This window comes from Tribolium madens, unplaced genomic scaffold, assembly GCF_015345945.1.
Source record: "Tribolium madens isolate multiple individuals breed KSU strain unplaced genomic scaffold, Tmad_KSU_1.1 Scaffold_7;HRSCAF=85;Tcas5.2_LG10, whole genome shotgun sequence".
In the NCBI taxonomy this organism is placed as follows: Eukaryota; Metazoa; Arthropoda; class Insecta; order Coleoptera; family Tenebrionidae; genus Tribolium; species Tribolium madens.
Window position 1 is genome coordinate 780158 of NW_025401050.1, and position 11048 is coordinate 791205.

The window sequence follows — 11048 nt, forward strand, 5'->3', positions numbered from 1 at the left end:
CCAATGAGATGTAAATATTTGAACTAGAGTAAGAAAAGATGGGAGAAGGGGTAAACATCTTTCAAACATCACTGTTTTGACGTGGACACCATATTGGAAATATAAAAATACAGTCTGCCAAACGCAGCGTAAATGTAGGTTGCCTATAATACAAAGAAAAAAACGATTAAAATGTAAATCGTTTATTTAAGTAAAACTTGAAAACTTAATACTACAATCAAAAGTAAACATCTAAAATTTACTTTAAATTAATTAGGTATCTAAATCTAAATATTATTATAAAGTAACTTTAAAAGTGGTATAAATAATTATAACTTATTACCAGTTATCAGTTGTTTTGGTTCTTTGTAAACGTTACCAAAGCAAACCTAAAACTACTTTTCCTTTGTATTTATTGTTTTATTGATGTTTAAACAAAACTATTTTAGTTAGTTTTTGTCGAATACTGGCACCAGACAAATTGATATTAAATTTCCGATTTACATGATGAAGCCTAATTTTTAAAAATTTCATTATAGTTTGTTTTGTCAAGGTATGAATATGATTGTTTGATCGTTTCAAAATCAAGAATATGAGCATTTAAACAACTGAATATATTATCTGGTAAATTAGCAAAAACAACATCAACTACGTAAATTAAAATATTATTACCTGAGACAGGACGATTATTAGTTGCTGCAAGTAATCGGCGGCAGCTTTTTTCAGATTCACGACAAATTTTTATTACGTCAGAGGAAGGATTTACTAAACCTCCACGATTTTTGAATGCTATCAATTGTTACTTTGAAGTGCAGTAATGCAGATTTCACAACTAAATATAGTTAACGCATAAAGCTACATTTCATTCAGCATATCTATACTCTATACCTACATAAAGCAGTAATTACTTCATACAAAAGCTTTACTAATATTTTAATGTAAACAATATAGTTTACCTAGCACTCACGACCACATTATATTTTGTCAATATTAGCAAAAAGCTAAAAAATACATTAAAAATAAAACAGACTTCATATCAAAAAAAAATCCAACAAGGCTGAAAGTAAAATAAAACGATTCTTTTCCTTGTCATTTTAACAATACCCTTCAACATTTCACCTCTCTATCCAAAACCAATGTGGGGCAGGCTTCAGACGAATTATTTGACCAGTTCGATCAAAACACTCTTCTTCGAAATGAACGGAGCAAATCTGAAATCCTTTTTTTGAAGTAATTGTATCCGCCCCTACATTATCGAGCCACTGTTTCACCAGGTGTGGTTGTGAAAGTGGCAAACAGATAAAATATAAATTAAATTAAATACAGGGTGATGATAAAAAGGCGCCCACAATTGAAACAGGCGCGTCCTTTTTTATTGAAACATTGTGACTATCATTCCAAAAATAGTCTAAATAGATTCTTTTTAAAATTTAAACAGTTTGTCTAACAGCACAAAGCGGCAATATTGCACAATTTTCTTTTACCAAAAAACGATTTTACTCAGATATTTTTCGTTTCTAGGAAACCAGTACTGACAGATATCGCATAAAATAAAAAACTGTAAAGTTTACATAATTTTATTATTCCAATACGATAGGACCAAAAGGTAATAAACTAACAAAATTTCATAGAAATGTTTATGTCGTTATAAAACTACATAAGTGGGATTTTTGTAATTTTTTACAAAATTAACAGTTTTATGTTGAAGTTCTTGACAGGCTTTGCCATTTTTGGTATGGATAACAATAAAATGTATTAATTAATATCCGTACCACAGCTATCACCACAACGTCGCAAGTCTTTGAGGTGAAATAAGTCAAAAACATTTGATTGCTGTACAAAAGAAGAATCTGTTACAACCCTACTAACAAATTTTGAGCTAAGATGAAGCACATTACAAGAAAATGAATGAAAATAAATGAATGTGGGAGCGGTGTTCTCAAGCCTTCCTGCAGCCCTGACTAAGTTTCCTTACGCGCCTAGGACTAGACGACTAAGGGGGGAGACGGGGAGGTGAGGGGACTTGCCTTTCGGTTTGGTTCCGGTACTTCCGGCACTTCACTCGGTACTTCCGGCACTATTCTCACTTCACTTCGGGTCGCTGGAGCTGGAGCTGGAGCTGGAGCTGGAGCTGGAACTCTTCGAAGACTCCCTTTATTTTCCTTCTTGGTTGGCTTTATAGAGTGCCCGGCTGCAGGTGCGCGATTTGATTCTGGTGGGGCACCTGCAGGTGTAGTCGGGTCGGCTTTAAAAGGTCTTAACCGGGTAGAGACAGGTCGGCTTCGGAGGGTTGGTTGCGTACACTCGGGGGCTGATTTTAGTAACTTCGTTACACAATCATCAGATAAATGTAGATATATATTTTTACAACAACTATTACTATAATAAATATATAACAGAGGACTTATCCGGAGCCTATATACGTACAAAATTAACTAGTGCAAGAAATTAAAAAAAACTAACAACGACTAGACTTACTTCGGCGATAGGTTAAAATCTTAATTTGTTAAATTCTTTACAAAAAAGAGCTTTACGTCACACAATGATGCTTGTATAAGAAAACGATAATCTTAACATATGATACAAAATGCGCTCACAGAACAGTGTAACTAGACGAGAAGAAACAATAAACTACCTATTTGAATAAGACAGCATGGAAAAATAAATTAATTAATGTGTATTCAAAGTGCTCACAATTGCAACACAAAACGAAGTTAGGTATAACATGTATTAATATAGCAAAAAGTTTTATAAGTTAAACACTTCAATCTATACCTAGTGGTCTTGCTCCTGTCAAGCAAAGATAATCTTAAGTCAATTAAAATCGATCAACATTTTTTAAATTTATATAGATTATAATATCCAATACAAAAATAATGATATACATAAACAAATTTCAATTATCATAAAATTAAGCTAATCTTGTCGTTAATACCAGCAAAATAATATATAAATAACAATGTACTAATTAAAATAATTTTTTCTGGTTTAAGTGATGATTTAAAAATAACCGACCTTACGAGTATTATTTAAATCCAAATACAATAAATGTTCTTCAGATACGCACAACTGCTTCCCGAGGGTACTAAGTATTATTACATAAACGTTGAAAGTACCTATCTAAGGTTTAGGTTTATTCCTATATCTTTATATAATGCATACATTTCCTTTTGCAGTGGATCTTGATTATTGATTTTCTCGCCCATAGCACCGCATAAAATTTTGTCCAATTTTTTGAAATACGTGAATATAAATAAATTAACAAATTTTTCAAAAAAATTGGTTTTTATTAATTCCGAGTGAGGACAAAATCCATTGTCTGCTTCAGGTGGCTAATAACCCTTGCTCGAATTTGTTCATGATAAACAACATTAGGTATTAGAACCTTAAGATGGTTGTAAATACGAAGTGGAACTTTAATTATGTTAACATTCACATACGTCAATTCTTGTTTATCATACTCATATTCCAACGTCCGCACCAGTTGATGATGAAGTGGATCTGGATCGCCACTATGCTGTAAATTCATTTGACAGATTTCACATTCAGACACCTCTGAAGGGATGTTGCGAATAAGAAATCCGGCAATGTAACCCACAGCATATGTTTCAACTAAATCGTCAGTTTCATCATCTGTAACTGGTGGTGGGTGCCACTGATCCCTGTGACACTGTTCTTGCAGTGCCTTGGATCACCTTAAAGGCGCAGTCGGTGAAAGAAAATCTCTAATTGTGGCCACCAGTGGGAGTCATCATCTCCCTCACAATTAGAGCCACGAGAATGTTACTTCGAGAAATTCCTAATTAATAAAGATTTGTAATAAGGAATAAATGCTTTACAGGTGGGATTCGTAAAGCGAACACCATATTGTCTCCGCTGCATTTTTAGGGAGGAATTCCATGCTGCTAAACATTTGTTTACCTTCAAGCCAAACTCTATAATGAGGACTATCTGGGCCTACCATTCTACGTAGTGGTTTCTTTGTTGACTTTCCTTTAAAGCCACCATGAACACTGTCAAAAACTTCGTCTATTTTCAGTAGAATATAAGCAGTGTCACATGCATCAGGTGGTAACCTCCCGTTCTTAGGACTAGCAAACTCATACATTATTGAGGTTACTTTATGGCTTAAGACCTTAGCTGCTACGGAAACTTTTATCTTTGGGATGCGATGTTTTAGTACATGGTGAAGCGAAAACTACGGTAACAGGCGGAAAGCCCTGTCTTTTTCCAGGTCTAGTTTTACCAACCTTTCTATGTACTCCCACTTAGTCAACCCTGTTATTTGTTTGTTCTCGACACGGCAACTAAATCGGCAATCGCGTTCTAATAAACGATTCCTAAGTGCCTTCAAAAGATGGGGCGCATCAAACAATGGAATCACTTCTTGATATTTATCATCAGGAAGTGGAATCCTGATTATATTGTTTGATACCACCTCATCTTCCGAAGATCGGACTCGCTTGGAAATGTCTATTAGATCGGCAATTGCCTTGATGTTATTGCTGTCCATGTCACACACAGAGGCAATAACATTTAGCCCCGCTGCAGTAGCTTCAACAACAATTTGTTTGAAGAACCTGACTACATTGCCTCTCATCTTTCTCTCTCTCATCTTTGCATACTCGTTTCTTTAATATTTGAAACGTATGTTTGGAATTGCCGCGACTGATAGGAACTTTATTGAGAGTTGCCTGCAGTGTGCGTATTGAGGGTAGTGCCCATATCGAAGACAGAAATTTGTACCCTCGAGGACTGCTTTTATAAAAAGCAATAGCATCAGCCTTCTCTTCGAAGGTAAAATTTCTGCCTTGAGGTGCGCGCCCTGCATTTCTTAATTGACTTAAAATAAATCTCTGCTGTACAGGAGTCAGATTTTCTATAACATGCCTAACTTTTTCGTCTCTAAATAATTTGTGAGCAGCTTTCGTATTTTGTATGGTTTTTTTCCAAGCGTCTTATTCTCGAGTTCAAAATTTTGGCAAATTTTAACAATTTCTTCTCGCGTTCATTAAGGACGGTTCCTTGCTCAAGGCCTGCGCGCTGTTTTAAAGCTGTAAAAATTTACTTAAAATAAATTAACTCACGTTCTGATTTTCTCTTCCTTTTGGGCCATTGTTTTTTATACATCTGTAAAAACCATCATAAATTTATTGATAATCCAACTTACATTATTAAGTATAATAAAGTTAATTAATTAATCAATTTTACCCTAGGGCTATATTAAGAACAAATACTTTATATCTGCTATATCAAAACATGCCACATTAAATTCATTGGTTTTCTCATAGTTCAGCGAATAAGTAAGTAATAAAAATAACGTCTAAGATTTACATACTTTGTGAAGGAACACCTCTCACTTCCAAAGGTGGAGTTTTATCCCAGGATGGCCCAGGTTGGGGATCAAAAACAGGGTTTAGAATAAGTTACTAATTACTTTATGAAACAAATTAAACGTGAACTTATTAAAGCAAACGCTAAGTACATTTGCTAAGTGAACATACTAAATGCTAGGTGAAAATAATATCGCTTTTATTTATATTATTACAAAAGCGGTAAGTAAAATAAATGCACGGTAGTGTACTTATTGTACTTAGCAAATCTTATTTTAATACTTATTAGCAATCCTACTTATCATTTAGATTATTTTAACTACTATTTACAATATTTTACTTAGCAAATCAGAATAATCTACCTAGCATTTTATTAGTATCCATTAATTATGGTACTATAACGTTAATAATTTTAAAATTAGCAATATGCGAATACTCGATACAGATCATAATAAAAAGTTTAGTATTTACATACTCGGTGAAGGAACTTCAGCCACTCTCAAAGGTGTGGTTTCAGCCCAGGATGGCTCAGGTAGTATCTCAAAAACATCGCCTATAAAATATTAATTATGTTTGGTGTGCTATTTATGTATATACACAAAAATTGTATCCAAAGTTTATTACATGATTTTAGATTTGTGATTATGAATACAAAAAGCAAAAGCAGTACCAACCGGTACTGTTAGCGTCATCTCTTTGTACCGCCTCTTAATAGACCCGCAACTCTCCTACGCCTCACCGGTTGCCTAAATTCTCAATCCCGGTAACAATTACTTAAATTGTCTAAAATAAATGTAATTCAAAGGTGTGAAAAGGCATTAAATTGCATATTATCATTAGATAACATTTAAATTCAGTTTGAAAATTATAAAAAAGTATGATGAATTGGTACATAAACATTAGTATCGATTTAAATTGATTGTAGCCGACGATTTGATTATTTGATTCTTCCAAAAAAATTACTCGATTATTTTATGAATCGATTTGGAATTTTTTGTCTCTTTCTCACATGTCTGAAATTGATTTATTTATTTCACTTACATGTACCACTTCCCTTTTGTCCTTTTTGGACCAAACCAAACACATTAGTTTCGGGCTCTTTGCCTTTTTTCTTACCGGGACGAAAAGCTTCACCTTATCTCCGACCATAAATTCAACATCTCGATGCATCGCATCATAACGTTTTTTGCCATACTCTTGCCTCTTCGTTATATACTGCGCCGCTTGAGCCTGAATTGCCAAAAGTCTCTCTCGCAGATCGATGATGTTTTCATTTTCCAATTGAGGTTCCATTAGGTAGGCTTGTGTAGGCAGTGTGGGCAACCGTCCAAAGATGACAAGGTATGGTGGGTATCCTGTGGTTGCTTGGACACTTGTCTTGTCTTGGGTATTATACCCAAAAGTCGTTGGTTTGACGGACAAGTCCCACTCCCTTTGATCTGTTCCAGTAAAAACAGCTAACATCCCTGCTAACGTTTTGTTATATTTCTCGACAAGGCCGTTCGTTTGGGGATGATACGCCGTAGTGAATACGTCCTCCGCTACCCCCATTAATTTTAGTAACTCCGTCACCATTTGACTTCGAAAAACTGTACCTCTATCGCTTCGAAAAGACCATGGTGCCCCAAAAATTGTAATTACATTTTCAAAAATAAACTTCGCGACACTCTTGGCGGTCCCGTCCTTTAGTGCGCCCGCTTTTGCATAACGAGACACATTCCGTACACACGATTACCATTGTGTTTCCCTGTTTTGATCTGGGAAATGGACCCATAAGATCCACTGACATCCTAGACCATACTTGCCCTATTGGTATGGGTTGTAACAAGCTGGTTGGTTTCTTAAACTTTTCCCTTTTTTTTGACTGACAATTTGGACAACCCTTTACAAATTTCACCACGTCTTTTTCTAAATTTGTCCAATAATATCTTTGACATATCTTATTTAAAGTCTTAGCTATATTCAATTGCCCGCTGAGTATTTATTTTATTGATTTTATTCAGTAACTTTTATATGAAATGGTTGTTATTTAATTTAATTGGTTGTTATTTAATTAAATGATTATTATTTACAATCTTTCCTTTTTCTTTCTACAAGTGATAGCAATGTAAAAAAGGGGCTACACAGAGGTATTGGTGTCGACAATGAAGGACAGATGAGTTATCAAAATCGCAGAGATGAAATTGAAGGTGAGCTCGCTGCTGTCGGAGAATTGAGACGTAATTGATTACGGCCGCATCATTTACTTTTCGCACATCACTTCCCAATCTAATTAGCACAACACATTTGTTTGTGAACACACAATTCTTGCCGAATAAATGAGTGACTTGCCTTTGAAGCGCAAGTTTTGATGGTGTGAGATCCTCTCGTACTACGATTTTCGAGCCTTTTAATTTTCTTTTATGTGAATAAATGATATTCTTCGTGTGTTGACTTACAAAACGGACGAAAATAGGCGGAGGTCCCTTATTATTTGCCTTGGTTTGGAGGCGACGACAACTTTCAATATCCGTTGAAGACAACTAATAAGCAAAATGAATAAATTTACCAACCACAAAAATTAAATCATTTGTATAAGTTGGGCCAAAGCCATCGCCACTTCTGTCATTTTTCACAATATTTTTTCTGTATGAAAAAGTGGGGCTTCTTGGCTTAAAATTTGTCAGTAGAGTTCAGTTGTAACACAGATTCTTCTTTTATATAAAAATCAAATGTTTCTGACATATTTCACCTTAAAAAAACGCAGTTGCAAAGTCGTCAGTGAGGCGATGGCTATGGCACGGGTATTAATTTATGTTTATTGGTATGTATTAAATGTTTTTATATTGTGTTTGTTATAATCGAAGAATTTTTATCAGTAGTCATTGTGATTTTACTCACTTTATCCACAAAAAAAAAACTATTTTTAACGAAAATTGAGTTAAGATTAAGATAAATTCATGCGTATTATAATAGCGACGCACAGAGAGTTGCTTCGCAAGTGACGTCACTGGGTGGGGGTATGCTGCGCGATGGCATACCGTTGTAAGTGTATCGTGGTGTGAAATACTATTTTCTATGTCACTTTTAAGATTACTAACTTTTTGTTGAAAAGTAACATTTTCGCTCCGGCTGTGTTTTACAGCACAATCTACTGCCACTCTCAATCTTTGAATATTACTTTTTAGGGAGGACCGCAAAGTACTGTCTACAACAAACCTTTTGAACTAAATTTTTTTGTTGTTAATTGTTTTAAATTGTTAGAGTAGTTCCGTAGTAGGTGATTTGAACATTCAATTTTTTGAATTTCCATAGACTCTGGCAGCTTGTCATTTTTTAAACACGTTACTGCTTCCGTCTCTTTACAAAGTACAAAACAATACAAGGCGGCTTGCAAAGACGAATAAGCTCAGAGACATTGTTAACTGTTAGAATAAGTCCGATCCAATTCTGAAAAACTTGTAAGTTTTATTTAGACTGAAGACTGTGGACAATCGAAAAATCTATCAACTGTTAGCAGACCGAAATTTAATGAAATCAAAATTCAAATAAACAGTAAACACAACAAACATTCTTGTTTTTCATAAGCTACTTTGATTTTTCTTTCTTTTTCAACACTTCCTCTAAAAATCAAACTGGCTTTTCATTTAATCTAAAATACATTAATAAATGCCTAACAATTTACAAAGATTCTCAAACTGCGCATGAGAAATTGGTTTTGTGAAAATGTCGGCAATTTGATTTTTACCATCAGGTAAAACACACAACTGGTCATTTTGAACACACTCACGTACAAAATGAAATCGCACATCAATATACTTTGAACGTTTATGAAATTCTGAGTTCTTCATCAACTTGATTGCACTTGCATTTTCCACCAACAAGAACAGGTACAGACTTTAGTGATCTCATTGAACAAACGTGTTAGTTAAATAGTTTCTTTCGCATCCTCACTTGCTGCAACGTACGCGGCTTCGGTCGTTGATAAAGGAACATTTTGCAAACGCAATACCTGGTCTTGTAGCGACAGCTACATACATAAGACAACCTACAGCTTTTCGATACGGTGCAACGATTACTTGTGAACTTGAAGTTTCATCTTCTTCCACATATTTTTCAATTGGCGTTGTAACTGGATTTGAATCTTGCATATCAAATTTCATCAACACTCTTTCAGCATACATTCTCTGGCTAATAACAGTTGACCCGTCGTTTTTTTTTTTTTTTGTTGATCTGAATGTTTAAGAAACATCCAACAGGTCCGGTCTTAAACTCAGCTTTCAACATGTTCAAAAAATCTTCGACATCACTTTTCTGTGAAGCTGCCACTAAACCATCATCAACACATAAGACTACTATCAGCTTTAATGAATCATTATGATGTTAATAGTCAATAAGGGCCTGATTGATGAAGAACTTTAAATTTCGGATATGCTATACTGATTTCTTTTGAAGGATTTATTCTGCCGCTATGCTCATGATGTCGATTTATAATTTGCTGCAGGGGCTTTTCTGGCTTTCTAATAATTTTTTTACAATTTTGCATATAATTTCCAAATTCAAAAGCACTAAAACGGTCAAAGGGGCCAAATGATTTCACATCAGCAGGCAGATGAAACTCTCAAAATGCTCATCGTCTATATAGTTTTGAATAGTTCTAAGAAGATTGTGTATTTTATTTTTACAATAACAAATGTCCATTAATTTTGTTGTATAATATTATAAACAATGTTTGTTCAAAAATTAAATGAAATAATTGTAGTAGTAAATGAGTGTAATTAGTGATGTTTTAATGACTTTTTAATTACCCCCTTAATCACCAGCGCTTTCACTTTTAATGACATATTAATGACCTCTTAATTACCCGCTGTACTTTCCAGTGATTTTAATGATTTTTTAATCATTTTTCTAATCACGACCACTGCACTTTCTAAAGTTTGATTATAAAGATGTGTATAAAACTTTTACAATTAAATGCTAGGATTTGTTGATATCAATTTAATGAAAACAATAAAATGTTGTCAAAATAAAAAACATATATTTACTTTTATAATTTTATTATTAATGCATATGTAAACTAATTTCGGTCACCCTCAATTCCGCTAGCGTTCTCTGTTTCATCCTCGTCATCTAATTCGGGGGGAACCACGCTYTTCTTAAAAATGAGTTAATACGGCACCTTTTGCTTACTCAAGTGGTATCGCCTTGGGCACCCTGTACGTCGTCTGTGCAAGATTAAGGTGTTGGGAAAATATGATATGTAAAATAGATTAATATTAACTTACCAGTCATTTTTGATTCACAATTATTATTTCACTGTGACTAGTTGTCTTGCCAAAAATCTGTTTGGAAATGAAATGGTAATGGTGGTGGGAGAGAAAACCAGGTAAAAATTTTGTTCCTTCTACATCCTTTATATGCTTACTGATAAATCGAAGTACCTGAGGGAGGTGAAAATTACACTTCGGGGCAAAAATATTTTTACGATAAAGTCCAAATATTTGTAAAGACGAGACATGAGTAATAGAACATCTTTCTTGAATACAATAAGAGTATTAGCATTTGTTTGAATGTATGTATCTGGATATTTTTTTACTTCATTACGGAAAACAAATACCCATTTAACCCTTGAAGCGTCGGTATGTCGTCACCTACTTAATTCCAAATCGCGATCCGAATTCCAAGTTTTATAATTCAGCTTTTAATTGTATCTATCATAGCGGTAGCAATATTCTTTATATTAGAAATTATAAAAAT

General features: G+C 34.1%; 1 pseudogene; it reads right to left on the minus strand.

Moving 5' to 3' along the window:
* Positions 1–3670: 3670 nt before the first annotated feature.
* LOC123010142 lies at positions 3671–4579 on the minus strand (annotated as a pseudogene).
* Between the last annotated feature and the right edge of the window lie 6469 nt (positions 4580–11048).